Consider the following 17,940-nt stretch of genomic DNA (forward strand, 5'->3'; position numbering starts at 1 on the left):
AGTGTGATGGTTTGGGGTCAGCATGGTGGTGGTGGTGTGATGGTTTGGGGTCAGCATGGTGGTGGTGGTGTGATGGTTTGGGGTCAGCATGGTGGTGGTGGTGTGATGGTTTGGGGTCAGCATGGTGGTGGTGGTGTGATGGTTTGGGGTCAGCATGGTGGTGGTAGTGTGATGGTTTGGGGTCAGCATGGTGGTGGTGGTGTGATGGTTTGGGGTCAGCATGCTGGTGGTAGTGTGATGGTTTGGGGTCAGCATGGTGGTGGGATGGTTTGGGGTCAGCATGGTGGTGGTGGTGTGATGGTTTGGGGTCAGCATGGTGGTGGTGTGATGGTTTGGGGTCAGCATGGTGGTGGTGGTGTGATGGTTTGGGGTCAGCATGGTGGTGGTAGTGTGATGTTTGGGGTCAGCATGGTGGTCGTGGTAGTGTGATGGTTTGGGGTCAGCATGGTGGTGGTGGTGGGATGGTTTGGGATCAGCATGGTGGTGGTAGTGTGATGGTTTGGGGTCAGCATGGTGGTGGTAGTGTGATGGTTCGGGGTCAGCATGGTGGCGGTAGTGTGATGGTTTGGGGTTAGCATGGTGGTGGTAGTGTGATGGTTTGCGGTCAGCATGGTGGTGGTAGTGTGATGGTTTGGGGTCAGCATGGTGGTGGTAGTGTGATGGTTTGGGGTCAGCATGGTGGTGGTAGTGTGATGGTTTGGAGTCAGCATGGTGGTGGTAGTGTGATGATTTGGGGTCAGCATGGTGGTGGTGGTGTGATGGTTTGGGGTCAGCATGGTGGTGGTAGTGTGATGGTTTGGGGTCAGCATGGTGGTGGTAGTGTGATGGTTTGGGGTCAGCATGGTGGTGGTATTGTGATGGTTTGGGGTCAGCATGGTGGTGGTGGTGTGATGGTTTGGGGTCAGCATGGTGGTGGTAGTGTGATGGTTTGGGGTCAGCATGGTGGTGGTAGTGTGATGGTTTGGGGTCAGCATGGTGGTGGTGGTGTGATGGTTTGGTTTCAGCATGGTGGTGGTAGTGTGATGGTTTGGGGTCAGCATGGTGGTGGTGGTGTGATGGTTTGGGGTCAGCATGGTGGTGGTGGTGTGATGGTTTGGGGTCAGCATGGTGGTGGTAGTGTGATGGTTTGGGGTCAGCATGGTGGTGGTGGTGTGATGGTTTGGGGTCAGCATGGTGGTGGTAGTGTGATGGTTTGGGGATGCTTTGCTGCTTCAGGACCTGGACGACTTGCCTTTAAAGAAGGAACCATGAATCCTGCTCTGTATCAGAGAATTCTACAGGAGAATGTCAGACCTGTCTGTGAGCTGAAGCACAGCTGGGTAACGTAGCAAGACATTGATCCCAAACAAGCAATCAGGTCTACCTCAAAATGGCTAAAAATCAACGTATTTGAAGTTTTGGCCTAGCCAATGTCCAGACCTCATGATCCCAAGTGAGATGTTGTGGCAGGACTTGAAACCAGTAGTTCATGCTTGAAAACCCACAAATGTCCCTGAGTTAAAGCAGTTCTGCATGGAAGAGTGGGCCACAATTCCTCCACAGAGACGTGAGAGACTGATCAACCACTACAGGAAGCGTTTGGTTGGAGTCATTAGAGCTGAAGGTGGAACAACCAGTTATTGAGTGTAAAGTGGACAATTACTTTTTCACACAGGGGAATTGGGTATTAAATAACTTTGTTAATTAAATAAAGTATAATTTTGGGGGGTTATTTGTAAACTCAGGTTCACTTGATCTAATATTAGGTTTTGGTTGAAGATCTGATAACATTCAATATCAAAAATAGATAAAATTAGAAACGGGGCAAATTTCACAGCACTGTAGCTCTGACTGAAAGATGTACAATTCACAAGACATATTGAATTAAACGCTTACAAACTAATACCTCAACACACATTGAAATTGTTTTTTGTTTACATACAAGCATAACTTGTGCATATAGTAGTACTGTAGTATAACACGTTTGTTTCATGAATGCACCCATAGTGTCATAGATTGTGCTTTCCCAATCAATCCTAAAAATGGGAGGAACAGAGGGCGCCACAGAGAGCTGCACTGCTGCTAGTCTCTCTGCTAGTCTCTCTGCTAGTCTCTCTGCTAGTCTCTCTGCTAGTCTCTCTGCTAGTCTCTCTGCTAATCTCTCTGCTAGTCACTCTGCTAGTCACTCTGCTAGTCACTCTGCTAGTCTCTCTGCTAGTCTCTCTGCTAGTCTCTCTACACTGCTGCTAGTCTCTCTGCTAGTCTCTTTGCTAGTCTCTCTGCTAGTCTCTCTGCTAGTCTCTCTACACTGCTGCTAGTCTCTCTACACTGCTGCTAGTCTCTCTGCTAGTCTCTCTGCTAGTCTCTCTACACTGCTGCTAGTCTCTCTGCTAGTCTCTCTGCTAGTCTCTCTGCTAGTCTCTCTGCACTGCTGCTAGTCTCTCTGCTAGTCTCTCTGCTAGTCTCTCTGCTAGTCTCTCTGCTAGTCTCTCTGCTAGTCTCTCTCCTAGTCTCTCTGCACTGCTGCTAGTCTCTCTGCTAGTCTCTCTGCTAGTCTCTCTACACTGCTGCTAGTCTCTCTGCTAGTCTCTCTGCTAGTCTCTCTGCACTGCTGCTAGTCTCTCTGCTAGTCTCTCTGCTAGTCTCTCTACACTGCTGCTAGTCTCTCTGCTAGTCTCTCTGCTAGTCTCTCTGTTAGTCTCTCTGCTAGTCTCTCTGTTAGTCTCTCTGTTAGTCTCTCTGCTAGTCTCTCTGCTAGTCTCTCTACTAGTCTCTCTGCTAGTCTCTCTGCTAGTCTCCCTGCCAGTCTCTCTGCTAGTCTCTCTGTTAGTCTCTCTGCTAGTCTCTCTACTAGTCTCTCTGCTAGTCTCTTTGCTAGTCTCCCTGCTAGTCTCTCTGCTAGTCTCTCTGTTAGTCTCTCTACACTGCTGCTAGTCTCTCTGCTAGTCTCTCTGCTAGTCTCTCTATTAGTCTCTCTGTTAGTCTCTCTGCTAGTCTCTCTACTAGTCTCTCTGCTAGTCTCTCTGCTAGTATCCCTGCTAGTCTCTCTGCTAGTCTCTCTGCTAGTCTCTCTACACTGCTGCTAGTCTCTCTGCTAGTCTCTCTGCTAGTCTCTCTGTTAGTCTCTCTGTTAGTCTCTCTGTTAGTCTCTCTGCTAGTCTCTCTGCTAGTCTCTCTGCTAGTCTCTCTGCTAGTCTCCCTGCTAGTCTCTCTGTTAGTCTCTCTGTTAGTCTCTCTGCTAGTCTCTCTGCTAGTCTCCCTGCTAGTCTCTCTGCTAGTCTCTCTGTTAGTCTCTCTGTTAGTCTCTCTGCTAGTCTCTCTACTAGTCTCTCTGCTAGTCTCCCTGCTAGTCTCTCTGCTAGTCTCTCTGTTAGTCTCGCTGTTAGTCTCTCTGCTAGTCTCTCTGCTAGTCTTTCTGCTAGTCTCTCTGCTAGTCTCTCTACACTGCTGCTAGTCTCTCTGCTAGTCTCTCTGCTAGTCTATCTGCTAGTCTCTCTGCTAGTCTCTCTGCACTGCTGCTAGTCTCTCTGCTAGTCTCTCTGCTAGTCTCTCTGCTAGTCTCTCTGCACTGCTATTAGTCTCTCTGCTAGTCTCTCTGCTAGTCTCTCTACACTGCTGCTAGTCTCTCTGCTAGTCTCTCTGCTAGTCTCTCTGCTAGTCTCTCTGCACTGCTGCTAGTCACTCTGCTAGTCTCTCTGCTAGTCTCTCTACACTGCTGCTAGTCTCTCTGCTAGTCTCTCTGCTAGTCTCTCTGTTAGTCTCTCTGCTAGTCTCTCTGTTAGTCTCTCTGTTAGTCTCTCTGCTAGTCTCTCTGCTAGTCTCTCTGCTAGTCTCTCTGTTAGTCTCTCTGCTAGTCTCTCTGTTAGTCTCTCTGTTAGTCTCTCTGCTAGTCTCTCTACTAGTCTCTCTGCTAGTCTCTCTGCTAGTCTCCCTGCTAGTCTCTCTGCTAGTCTCTCTGTTAGTCTCTCTGCTAGTCTCTCTACTAGTCTCTCTGCTAGTCTCTCTGCTAGTCTCCCTGCTAGTCTCTCTGCTAGTCTCTCTGCTAGTCTCTCTGTTAGTCTCTCTACACTGCTGCTAGTCTCTCTGCTAGTCTCTCTGCTAGTCTCTCTGTTAGTCTCTCTGTTACTCTCTGCTAGTCTCTCTACTAGTCTCTCTGCTAGTCTCTCTGCTAGTCTCCCTGCTAGTCTCTCTGCTAGTCTCTCTGTTAGTCTCTCTACACTGCTGCTAGTCTCTCTGCTAGTCTCTCTGCTAGTCACTCTGCTAGTCTCTCTGCTAGTCTCTCTGCTAGTCTCTCTGCTAGTCTCTCTGCTAGTCTCTCCGCTAGTCTCTCTGCTAGTCTCTCTGCTAGTCTCTCTGTTAGTCTCTCTACACTGCTGCTAGTCTCTCTACACTGCTGCTAGTCTCTCTGCTAGTCTCTCTGCTAGTCTCTCTACACTGCTGCTAGTCTCTCTGCTAGTCTCTCTGCTAGTCTCTCTGCTAGTCTCTCTGCTAGTCTCTCTACACTGCTGCTAGTCTCTCTACACTGCTGCTAGTCTCTCTACACTGCTGCTAGTCTCTCTGCTAGTCTCTCTACACTGCTGCCAGTCTCTCTGCTAGTCTCTCTACACTGCTGCTAGTCTCTCTGCTAGTCTCTCTGCTAGTCTCTCTACACTGCTGCTAGTCTCTCTGCTAGTCTCTCTACACTGCTGCTAGTCTCTCTGCTAGTCTCTCTACACTGCTGCAGTCTCTCTGCTAGTCTCTCTACACTGCTGCTAGTCTCTCTGCTAGTCTCTCTACACTGCTGCTAGTCTCTCTGCTAGTCTCTCTACACTGCTGCTAGTCTCCCTGCTAGTCTCTCTGCTAGTCTCTCTGCTAGTCTCTCTGCTAGTCTCTCTACACTGCTGCTAGTCTCTCTGCTAGTCTCTCTGCTAGTCTCTCTGCTAGTCTCTCTGCTAGTCTCTCTACACTGCTGCTAGTCTCTCTGCTAGTCTCTCTGCTAGTCTCTCTGCTAGTCTCTCTGCTAGTCTCTCTACACTGCTGCTAGTCTCTCTACTAGTCACTCTACTAGTCTCTCTGCTAGTCTCTCTACACTGCTGCTAGTCTCTCTACTAGTCACTCTACTAGTCTCTCTGCTAGTCTCTCTACACTGCTGCTAGTCTCTCTACTAGTCACTCTACTAGTCTCTCTGCTAGTCTCTCTGCTAGTCTCTCTGCTAGTCTCTCTGCTAGTCTCTCTACACTGCTGCTAGTCTCTCTGCTAGTCTCTCTGCTAGTCTCTCTACACTGCTGCTAGTCTCTCTACTAGTCACTCTACTAGTCTCTCTGCTAGTCTCTCTACACTGCTGCTAGTCTCCCTACTAGTCACTCTACTAGTCTCTCTGCTAGTCTCTCTGCTAGTCTCTCTGCTAGTCTCCCTGCTAGTCTCTCTGCTAGTCTCTCTACACTGCTGCTAGTCTCTCTACTAGTCACTCTACTATTCTCTCTGCTAGTCTCTCTACACTGCTGCTAGTCTCTCTACTAGTCACTCTACTAGTCTCTCTGCTAGTCTCTCTACACTGCTGCTAGTCTCCCTACTAGTCACTCTACTAGTCTCTCTGCTAGTCTCTCTGCTAGTCTCTCTGCTAGTCTCCCTGCTAGTCTCTCTGCTAGTCTCTCTGCTAGTCTCTCTGCTAGTCTCTCTACACTGCTGCTAGTCTCTCTGCTAGTCTCTCTGCTAGTCTCTCTGCTAGTCTCTCTGCTAGTCTCTCTACACTGCTGCTAGTCTCTCTGCTAGTCTCTCTGCTAGTCTCTCTACACTGCTGCTAGTCTCTCTGCTAGTCTCTCTGCTAGTCTCTCTACACTGCTGCTAGTCTCTCTGCTAGTCTCTCTACACTGCTGCTAGTCTCTCTGCTAGTCTCTCTCTTAGTCGCTCTACACTGCTGCTATTCTTTCTGCTAGTCTCTCTGCTAGTCTCTCTGCTAGTCTCTCTGCTAGTCTCTCTACACTGCTGCTAGTCTCTCTGCTAGTCACTCTACTAGTCTCTCTGCTAGTCTCTCTACACTGCTGCTAGTCTCTCTACTAGTCACTCTGCTAGTCTCTCTGCTAGTCTCTCTACACTGCTGCTAGTCTCTCTACTAGTCACTCTACTAGTCTCTCTGCTAGTCTCTCTGCTAGTCTCTCTGCTAGTCTCTCTGCTAGTCTCTCTACACTGCTGCTAGTCTCTCTGCTAGTCTCTCTGCTAGTCTCTCTACACTGCTGCTAGTCTCTCTGCTAGTCTCTCTGCTAGTCTCTCTACACTGCTGCTAGTCTCTCTGCTAGTCTCTCTGCTAGTCTCTCTACACTGCTGCTAGTCTCTCTGCTAGTCTCTCTCTTAGTCGCTCTACACTGCTGCTAGTCTCTCTGCTAGTCTCTCTGCTAGTCTCTCTGCTAGTCTCTCTGCTAGTCTCTCTACACTGCTGCTAGTCTCTCTGCTAGTCTCTCTGCTAGTCTCTCTGCTAGTCTCTCTGCTAGTCTCTCTACACTGCTGCTAGTCTCTCTACACTGCTGCTAGTCTCTCTGCTAGTCTCTCTACACTGCTGCTAGTCTCTCTGCTAGTCTCTCTACACTGCTGCTAGTCTCTCTGCTAGTCTCTCTACTAGTCTCTCTACACTGCTGCTAGTCTCTCTGCTAGTCTCTCTACACTGCTGCTAGTCTCTCTGCTAGTCTCTCTGCTAGTCTCTCTGGTAGTCTCTCTACACTGCTGCTAGTCTCTCTGCTAGTCTCTCTACACTGCTGCTAGTCTCTCTGCTAGTCTCTCTGCTAGTCTCTCTACACTGCTGCTAGTCTCTCTGCTAGTCTCTCTGCTAGTCTCTCTGCTAGTCTCTCTGCTAGTCTCTCTACACTGCTGCTAGTCTCTCTACACTGCTGCTAGTCTCTCTGCTAGTCTCTCTACACTGCTGCTAGTCTCTCTACACTGCTGCTAGTCTCTCTGCTAGTCTCTCTACACTGCTGCTAGTCTCTCTACACTGCTGCTAGTCTCTCTACACTGCTGCTAGTCTCTCTACACTGCTGCTAGTCTCTCTGCTAGTCTCTCTACACTGCTGCTAGTCTCTCTACACTGCTGCTAGTCTCTCTGCTAGTCTCTCTGCTAGTCTCTCTACACTGCTGCTAGTCTCTCTGCTAGTCTCTCTGCTAGTCTCTCTGCTAGTCTCTCTGCTAGTCTCTCTACACTGCTGCTAGTCTCTCTACACTGCTGCTAGTCTCTCTACACTGCTGCTAGTCTCTCTGCTAGTCTCTCTACACTGCTGCCAGTCTCTCTGCTAGTCTCTCTACACTGCTGCTAGTCTCTCTGCTAGTCTCTCTGCTAGTCTCTCTACACTGCTGCTAGTCTCTCTGCTAGTCTCTTTACACTGCTGCTAGTCTCTCTGCTAGTCTCTCTACACTGCTGCAGTCTCTCTGCTAGTCTCTCTACACTGCTGCTAGTCTCTCTGCTAGTCTCTCTACACTGCTGCTAGTCTCTCTGCTAGTCTCTCTACACTGCTGCTAGTCTCCCTGCTAGTCTCTCTGCTAGTCTCTCTGCTAGTCTCTCTGCTAGTCTCTCTACACTGCTGCTAGTCTCTCTGCTAGTCTCTCTGCTAGTCTCTCTGCTAGTCTCTCTGCTAGTCTCTCTACACTGCTGCTAGTCTCTCTGCTAGTCTCTCTGCTAGTCTCTCTGCTAGTCTCTCTGCTAGTCTCTCTACACTGCTGCTAGTCTCTCTACTAGTCACTCTACTAGTCTCTCTGCTAGTCTATCTACACTGCTGCTAGTCTCTCTACTAGTCACTCTACTAGTCTCTCTGCTCGTCTCTCTACACTGCTGCTAGTCTCTCTACTAGTCACTCTACTAGTCTCTCTGCTAGTCTCTCTACACTGCTGCTAGTCTCTCTACTAGTCACTCTACTAGTCTCTCTGCTAGTCTCTCTACACTGCTGCTAGTCTCTCTACTAGTCACTCTACTAGTCTCTCTGCTAGTCTCTCTACACTGCTGCTAGTCTCTCTGCTAGTCTCTCTACACTGCTGCTAGTCTCTCTACTAGTCACTCTACTAGTCTCTCTGCTAGTCTCTCTAAACTGCTGCTAGTCTCTCTACTAGTCACTCTACTAGTCTCTCTGCTAGTCTCTCTACACTGCTGCTAGTCTCTCTACTAGTCACTCTACTATTCTCTCTGCTAGTCTCTCTACACTGCTGCTAGTCTCTCTACTAGTCACTCTACTAGTCTCTCTGCTAGTCTCTCTACACTGCTGCTAGTCTCCCTACTAGTCACTCTACTAGTCTCTCTGCTAGTCTCTCTGCTAGTCTCCCTGCTAGTCTCTCTGCTAGTCTCTCTGCTAGTCTCTCTGCTAGTCTCTCTGCTAGTCTCTCTACACTGCTGCTAGTCTCTCTGCTAGTCTATCTGCTAGTCTCTCTGCTAGTCTCTCTACACTGCTGCTAGTCTCTCTGCTAGTCTCTCTGCTAGTCTCTCTACACTGCTGCTAGTCTCTCTGCTAGTCTCTCTGCTAGTCTCTCTACACTGCTGCTAGTCTCTCTGCTAGTCTCTCTACACTGCTGCTAGTCTCTCTGCTAGTCTCTCTCTTAGTCGCTCTACACTGCTGCTAGTCTCTCTGCTAGTCTCTCTGCTAGTCTCTCTGCTAGTCTCTCTGCTAGTCTCTCTACACTGCTGCTAGTCTCTCTACTAGTCACTCTACTAGTCTCTCTGCTAGTCTCTCTACACTGCTGCTAGTCTCCCTACTAGTCACTCTACTAGTCTCTCTGCTAGTCTCTCTGCTAGTCTCTCTGCTAGTCTCCCTGCTAGTCTCTCTGCTAGTCTCTCTGCTAGTCTCTCTGCTAGTCTCTCTACACTGCTGCTAGTCTCTCTGCTAGTCTCTCTGCTAGTCTCTCTGCTAGTCTCTCTGCTAGTCTCTCTACACTGCTGCTAGTCTCTCTGCTAGTCTCTCTGCTAGTCTCTCTACACTGCTGCTAGTCTCTCTGCTAGTCTCTCTGCTAGTCTCTCTACACTGCTGCTAGTCTCTCTGCTAGTCTCTCTACACTGCTGCTAGTCTCTCTGCTAGTCTCTCTCTTAGTCGCTCTACACTGCTGCTAGTCTCTCTGCTAGTCTCTCTGCTAGTCTCTCTGCTAGTCTCTCTGCTAGTCTCTCTACACTGCTGCTAGTCTCTCTGCTAGTCTCTCTGCTAGTCTCTCTGCTAGTCTCTCTGCTAGTCTCTCTACACTGCTGCTAGTCTCTCTACACTGCTGCTAGTCTCTCTGCTAGTCTCTCTACACTGCTGCTAGTCTCTCTGCTAGTCTCTCTACACTGCTGCTAGTCTCTCTGCTAGTCTCTCTACTAGTCTCTCTACACTGCTGCTAGTCTCTCTGCTAGTCTCTCTACACTGCTGCTAGTCTCTCTGCTAGTCTCTCTGCTAGTCTCTCTGCTAGTCTCTCTACACTGCTGCTAGTCTCTCTGCTAGTCTCTCTGCTAGTCTCTCTGCTAGTCTCTCTACACTGCTGCTAGTCTCTCTGCTAGTCTCTCTGCTAGTCTCTCTGGTAGTCTCTCTACACTGCTGCTAGTCTCTCTGCTAGTCTCTCTACACTGCTGCTAGTCTCTCTGCTAGTCTCTCTGCTAGTCTCTCTACACTGCTGCTAGTCTCTCTGCTAGTCTCTCTGCTAGTCTCTCTGCTAGTCTCTCTGCTAGTCTCTCTACACTGCTGCTAGTCTCTCTACACTGCTGCTAGTCTCTCTGCTAGTCTCTCTACACTGCTGCTAGTCTCTCTACACTGCTGCTAGTCTCTCTGCTAGTCTCTCTACACTGCTGCTAGTCTCTCTACACTGCTGCTAGTCTCTCTACACTGCTGCTAGTCTCTCTACACTGCTGCTAGTCTCTCTGCTAGTCTCTCTACACTGCTGCTAGTCTCTCTACACTGCTGCTAGTCTCTCTGCTAGTCTCTCTACACTGCTGCTAGTCTCTCTGCTAGTCTCTCTACACTGCTGCTAGTCTCTCTGCTAGTCTCTCTACACTGCTGCTAGTCTCTCTGCTAGTCTCTCTACACTGCTGCTAGTCTCTCTACACTGCTGCTAGTCTCTCTGCTAGTCTCTCTGCTAGTCTCTCTGCTAGTCTCTCTACACTGCTGCTAGTCTCTCTGCTAGTCTCTCTGCTAGTCTCTCTACACTGCTGCTAGTCTCTCTACTAGTCACTCTACTAGTCTCTCTGCTAGTCTCTCTACACTGCTGCTAGTCTCTCTACTAGTCACTCTACTAGTCTCTCTACACTGCTGCTAGTCTCTCTACTAGTCACTCTACTATTCTCTCTGCTAGTCTCTCTACACTGCTGCTAGTCTCTCTACACTGCTGCTAGTCTCTCTGCTAGTCTCTCTACACTGCTGCTAGTCTCTCTGCTAGTCTCTCTACACTGCTGCTAGTCTCTCTACACTGCTGCTAGTCTCTCTGCTATCATGAAACCATAAGGATTAATACAGGAAGAGGTTCAAAATAATTGCCTCCTCTCACAACTGTATTAAGAGCAGAGAGAGGGAGGGGGGATTAAATATTGTATTATTTCTGGAAATTATTGTCAGGGGCTATGGCCTTGGTTGACGCTCAATGTTACATTCAATTCTCCCTACCATCATATCTAAGCCATTATGACATTGTTGATGAAAATTCGCAAATCAACTTGATTTGAGGTACGCAACACACTCCCCGCCTCTCATCATGAGCCGTACGGCCGTTACCGAGAACCACATACCGGATGATTAACAGGGTTGGTAGTATTAGGAAAAAAATACGATTTGTTGCCCCGGCCTAGCTCCAATATCTAGGCTTCAGATAAGAACAAGACTACAGCATATATAAAGTGGCCATTAGACTTAACACCTTTTCAAACTGTTTTGATTACATTTCTAATTTAAATCGCTCTCATGTCCTAATTTCTGTTCATTAAGAACCAATAATGTTTTACCTTTTTGTAGCTTCTCTGACAATGCTAACATATTTTTAGCCAAATCTCAAGAGTTCTTAAACCGGACCAAAGCACTTGGGTTGCTCAGCAACAGCGCTAGTAGCTAGCTTAACACCAGTCGGATGAGAGGCAAGCTACAAGCAAAGGAAGCTATACTATTCTATGGAAGGTTTTTCACGTCTGAGGTCATCTATGTAAACTGTTGGCCTTGACACGTGCGTGTAATCTGAGCATAAACTAATAAGCACACGTTAGCCAGTAAACATTAGCTAGCTAGCTACAAGCCAACAAGGCTGTAACATTAGATGTATGGACAGATCTCTATGTTGACAATATTTCCCACATTCTTTCACAAAGCACAGCTAGCTAGCTAAGTAAAGCTCATGGACAACACCAAACGTTGGGAAACTGCCACGCTGCTCATTTATAATACATGCAGTGGGCATTGCTCATCTAACGTTAGCTAATGTTACTCCATACACTAGTCAACCTGGCTTGCTTAGCAATGTAGCTAGCTAATGTTACAGCCCTTGCCTTATGCATTGATTCAGTATGCTCCCTCTGTCAATAAATGTCCTTCTTGTCATTAGGGTTAGGAGAAATATTGATCTGGGGCTGTTTTTCATGGTTCGGGCTAGGCCCCTTAGTTCCAGTGAAGGGAAATCTTAACACTACAGCATACAATGACATTCTAGACAATTCTGTGCTTTCAACTTTGTGGCAACAGTTTTGAGGAAGGCCCTTTTCTGTTTTAGCATGACAATGCCCCCGTGCACAAAGCGAGGTCCATACAGAAATGTTTGTCGAGATCAGTGTGGAAGAACTTAACTGGCCTGCACAGAGAAATTACCTCACTAATGCTGTTGTGGCTCAATGGAAGCAAGTCCCCACAGCAATGCTCCAACATATAGTGGAAAGCCTTCCCAGAAGAGTGGAGGTTGTTGTAGCAGCAAAGGGGGGACAAAACGGAAATGCTGAATTGTTTCAATGAGCACTTTGTATCATCTGGTAGGCTGTTTGATTCAGTGTCCTCTGTCTCTGTCCAACCCTGTGTGGATGAACCAGTGTCCTCTGTCTCTGTACAACCCTGCGTGGATGAACCAGTGTCCTCTGTCTCTGTACAACCCTGTGTGGATGAACCAGTGTCCTCTGTCTCTGTACAACCCTGTGTGGATGAACCAGTGTCCTCTGTCTCTGTACAACCCTGTGTGGATGAACCAGTGTCCGCTGTCTCTGTACAACCCTGTGTGGATGAACCAGTGTCCTCTGTCTCTGTACAACCCTGTGTGGATGAACCAGTGTCCTCTGTCTCTGTACAACCCTGTGTGGATGAACCAGTGTCCTCTGTCTCTGTCCAACCCTGTGTGGATGAACCAGTGTCCTCTGTCTCTGTACAACCCTGCGTGGATGAACCAGTGTCCTCTGTCTCTGTACAACCCTGTGTGGATGAACCAGTGAGAGCTGCTCAAACTTTTAGCCATTCTCAGTGCAGGAGGTACATAAAGCCCTGAAATCCTTAGATCAGAGAAAGCCTACAGGTCCTGATCTTTTGGATCCCTGCTTTTTAAAACTGGCAGCTGATTTCATAGCTGAACCACTTGGAATGTAATGAAATTCCAAAGATCTGGAAATCAGCATTTGTCCTAACACTTTTAAAAGCGGGAGATCCAACACTATTAAATAATTATAGGCCAATCTCAAAGCTGTCACCCCTGTCGAAGTACTTGAAACCATTGTTAGTGAACAGCTTAAATAGTTTTTATGTACTAACTCTATTTTATCAATGTACCAATTGAGCTTCAGGAAGAAGCATAGCACAATTACAGCAGCCATGAAGGTTTTAAATGATATCACTGAAGCCCTTGACAAAAAACAGCACTTGATCTCTCTAAGGCTTTTGATGCAGTTGTGCATGCTATACTGATGCAGATATTGTCGAGTGTAGATCTTTCGGAGCATGCAGTTGCATGGTTTGCTAACTATCTGTCTGATAGAAATCAGTGCACTCAATTTGATGGGCTCATGTCTGTTAAATTGTCTGTAATGGTGTGCCCCAGGGCTCTGTACTTGGTCCCCTCTTACTCACTATTTATATAAATAACTTAGACAAATGTGCAAAATGCACAACTTCACTTTTATGCTGATGATACTGTTATTTATTGTTGTGCCTCGTCTCTCACAAAAGCTTTCCAGAACTTGCAAACTGCTTTTTATACTGTTCAACATACCTTGTGTCAATTGAAGCTTATCCTCAATACTGATAAAACCAAACGAATGGTGTTTTCTAAAGCAATAAATAGAATTTAATTTAATTGACGGCCTCTCTTTGAAATTACATATTCAACAACTTACAAAAAAAGTTAAGCTGAAGTTAGGGTTTTATTTTAGGAATAAGGCAAGTTTTTATTTTAAAGCCAGAAGGAGGCTAGTATCAGCTACATTAATGCCTTTACTAGACTATGGTGATATTTTATATATGAATGATTCAGCTCAGTGTTTGAGATCAATTGACACTCTTTACCATGGCACTTTGAGATTTATTTTAAACTGCAGAACCATTACGCACCACTGCACTTTATATACAAGGGTTAGCTGCCCTAGTCAATCGTAGGCTTTTATTTATTTATTTATAAAGCCATTTTTGGTTTACTACCATTTTATTTGGGCATTTGTATTGTTCAGAAATGTGGTGGGTACTCTCTTCGTTCGCTGGACTTTATCCTGCTAACTGTTCCAAATGTCCGAACTGAATTTGGTAAAAGGGCTTTTATGTACTCTGCACCATCGGCTTGGAACGCCTTACAAAATACTTTTAAACTGGAAGAAGTTGTCCCGATTGGTATTTTTAAATCATTGAAGGATTTTGAGGCTGATTCCCTGACCTGTCAATGTTTTTAATGATCTGTTTGTGTTTTTACTAGATTACCTGTAGTTTTTCATGTTGTCTGTCTGTAATTGTGTAATGACTTGGTGCTGCCTATCTTGGCCAGAACACTTGAAAAAAAAATAGATTTCAAATCTCAATGAACCCTTCCTGGTTAAATAAAGGTTAAATCATTTTTTTTTTAACTCCATATTAATTTCCATGATTTTCAAATGACATATGCAGGTCTTCAAATACATTTGAACATGTAGTCTAGCTATTGTAGTAGGTCAAAGCTGTATGCTGGAAAACCCTTGGTAGAGCATGGGTGGAGGAGAAGTTGTTTTAAAGTATTTATGGTTGTGAAAGAAGTTATAGTAATGGTAGTGACTTGTTATACAGTAGTTGAACAAGTAAGTAGATTGAAAGATCGATTGCATGATTGATAAATTGATTGTATGAGAACAAGTGAGATGTCAAGAGTTACTGTTGGTGGGTTATTTTCTGCACATTTATAGAATTATAGATGATCAAAATTAAGTTAGGATAGCCGGAACATGACAGTTAGTTTGGCGTCTCTAGCTTGAACGGTTCAAGAGTTACTGTTGGTGAGTTATTTCATGCAAATGTATATAGTAATAGTTGATAAAGAGCTTAAAGAATTTAAAGTTAGGATATCCTGAACATGTGGAAGTTGGTTCGGTGTCTCTAGCTTGAACATTAATAATGTTACAATTGTTGTTGGTGGGTATTATATGCTAATTTCTGCACATTTAATTGGAAGTGCAGAACCAGAGTTAGATAAGAGCAAGGGTGAACCAGAGCAGTAGTCGTGATCAGTAGTTCTTTGGTTGTGGTCAGTAGTTCTTTGGTTGTGGTCAGTAGTTGTGGTCAGTAGTTGTGGTCAGTAGTTCTTTGGTCGTGGTCAGTAGTTGTGGTCAGTAGTTCTTTGGTTGTGGTCAGTAGTTCTTTGGTTGTGGTCAGTAGTTGTGGTCAGTAGTTGTGGTCAGTAGTTCTTTGGTCGTGGTCAGTAGTTGTGGTCAGTAGTTCTTTGGTTGTGGTCAGTAGTTCTTTGGTTGTGGTCAGTAGTTGTGGTCAGTAGTTGTGGTCAGTAGTTCTTTGGTCGTGGTCAGTAGTTCTTTGGTTGTGGTCAGTAGTTCTTTGGTTGTGGTCAGTACTTGTGGTCAGTAGTTATTTGGTTGTGGTCAGTAGTTGTGGTCAGTAGTTGTGGGCAGTAGTTGTCTGGTTGTGGTCAGTAGTTGTGGTCAGATGTTTTTAGGTTGTGGTCTGTAGTTGTGGTCAGTAGTTGTGTGGTTCATTAGTTGTGGTCAGTAGTTTTTAGGTTGTGGTCTGTAGTTGTGGTCAGTGGTTGTGTGGTTCAGTAGTTGTAGTTTTTAGGTTGTCGTCTGTATATGTGGTCCGTAGTTGTGTTGTAAGTAGTTGTGTGTTAAGTAGTTGTGTACTCAGTAGTTTTGTGGTTGTGGTAAGTAGCTGTCAGTAGTTCTTTGGTTGTGGTCAGTAGTTGTGGTCAGTAGGTTTTAGGCTGTGGTCAGTAGTTGTGTGGTAAGTAGTTATGTGGTTCAGTAGTTGTCGTCAGTAGTTTTTAGGTTGTGGTCTGTGGTTGTGGTCAGTTGTGGTCAGTAGTTGTATGATTCAGTAGTTGTGGTCAGTAGTTGTGGTCAGTAGTTGTATGATTCAGTAGTTGTGTAATTCAGTAGTTGTGGTCAGTAGTTGTGTGATTTGGTAGGTGTGGTCAGTAGTTGTGGTCAGTAGTTGTGTGGTTGTGGTCAGTAGTTGTGTGGTCAGGAGTTGTGAAGGTCAGGAGTTGTGAAGGTCAGTAGTTGTGGTCAATCGTTGTGGTCAGTAGTTGTTGTCAATCGTTGTGTGGTTGTGGTCATTAGCTGTGTGGTTGTGGTCAGTAGCTGTGTGGTTGTGGTCATTAGCTGTGTGGTTGTGGTCAGTAGCTGTGTGGTTGTGGTTAGTAGTTGTGTGGTTGTGGTCATTAGCTGTGGGGTTGTGGTCATTAGCTGTGTGGTTGTGGTCATTAGCTGTGTGGTTGTGGTCATTAGCTGTGTGGTTGTGGTCATTAGCTGTGTGGTTGTGGTCAGTAGTTCTGTGGTTGTGGTCATTAGCTGTGTGGTTGTGGTCATTAGCTGTGTGGTTGTGGTCATTAGCTGTGTGGTTGTGGTCATTAGCTGTGTGGTTGTGGTCATTAGCTGTATGGATGTGGTCAGTAGTTGTGTGGTTGTGGTCATTAGCTGTGTGGTTGTGGTCAGTAGTTCTGTGGTTGTGGTCATTAGCTGTGTGGTTGTGGTCATTAGCTGTGTGGTTGTGGTCATTAGCTGTGTGGTTGTGGTCATTAGCTGTGTGGTTGTGGTCATTAGCTGTATGGTTGTGGTCAGTAGTTGTGTGGTTGGTCATTAGCTGTGTGGTTGTGGTCAGTAGTTGTGGTCAGATTGATTGATTAATAGGATAGGATAGTCTGAACATGTGAAATTTGGTTTGCTGGGTCTAGCTTGAACAGTTCAACAGTTACGGTTTGGCAAGTCATTTATGCAAATTATGCACATGTATATAGGTATAGTTTATAAGTTGGGATGGCCTGAATTTTTTTAACAATTATTCTTGTAGCTTAATTGGCCAAGAAGCAGGACCATTTCGAACAGCTAACACTGTATTCCTATGGTTCTCATTCAAACCCATGTTCGTTTATGCTAATTAAAAATGGTCAAAAAGTATACACAGCAACCAAAAGCCTTTGACAAGCAATCTGAGTTCAAGTCTATGGCCCCTCTTTTTTTTTAACCACTGAAATGCATTGGGAGCTCATTTAACTATTGTTATAGTTGTTGTTTTTTTAAAGTGTAAATACAAATCAAAATTATTTTCTTAAGTAATCTAAATTGGGGCAGTCTGGACATTTGGGAAGTTAGTTTTGTGTTAATAGCTTCAATTGTTTAATCTCTAGAGTGGATGGAATGAATAAAATAATAACATTATGCACTGTTTCAGCAAGCACACCTAATTATTGAGTGAATTCTAAAAGGTATTCTGTGGGAAAGCCAGCTACAGCCTTTAAATGGATTCAGCTTCTGTGCTAGCAGGACGCATTTTTCTTTTACATTGGGAATCTTTACGGTGTATTTATAGCTATATAGTTTTTGGTGTGTAGGCAGACGAGACAATTATTTTGTTCTGCTCAATTTTGGTCGATTTGTAAGAGATAAGCTCAATCTAAAATCTCCGCTTTTAACAAGAATGCTGAATATGAGGCTGTCATTGTCTAGTATATCAGAGGACAGTTTGTGACTGATGTCTGCTCTTTTGTCGAGACCTTCCCTGGGTTTACAGCACGACCAATGTGTTTACATTATAATAAAGTATTCTCTTGAAAAGCAGTGTGCCTGCACAATGGTATTTGCTCTTCTTCTTCTATTGTGTTCGACTTCAGCACAGCAGAATGTGCAAACATCAGTTGAAAAGTGTTATTTGACATCCCCAGTCTCCAAAGGGATACATATTTCAGCCGCATCAAATAAAAGGGATACATATTGTGGGAGAGGCAGGTACTCCTCGTGGACTCTCCTATCTCCAGGCAAGATCTCTGTTGTTTGATGGAGCTCAACAGACTGAGGTAACGTGAATGGGGGAAATAACCATTACGCCTCCAGGGTAAAACATCTGCAGTTTGCCAAATCTGTTATAGTAGAAGAAAATCTAAAAGTCCTTCCGCATCTATGCATTAATAAATATCACAACAACAAAAAATCTATAAAACTAGACAAGTACATTTCCTGAAGAAATTGCAGTGTGCTTAATAGCGTGTGAAGGATTGATTGATTGATTGATTGATTGATTGGATAACCTGAAGATGTTTGGTGTCTCAAGCTCGAACGGTTCAATAATTATTTTGTGCACATTTGTATAGTTACCGTTGCTAAAGATTTTAAAGAATTTGGAGTTCCAATAGCCTGAACGTGAAGAAGTTGGATCGGTGTCTCTAGCTTGAACAGTTCAAGCATTACTGTTGTCGAGTTATTTTATGCAAATTTATGGAGATATAGTTGTTGACACAGATTTTAAATAATTTGAAGTTAGGATAGCCTGAACATGAACACCGTTGATTTGGTGTCTCTAGCTTGAACGATCCAAGAGTTACTGTTGTTGGGTTATTTTATGCAAATTTATGCCGT

Source organism: Salvelinus fontinalis, chromosome 11 (assembly GCF_029448725.1).
Source record: "Salvelinus fontinalis isolate EN_2023a chromosome 11, ASM2944872v1, whole genome shotgun sequence".
Lineage (NCBI taxonomy): Eukaryota > Metazoa > Chordata > Actinopteri > Salmoniformes > Salmonidae > Salvelinus > Salvelinus fontinalis.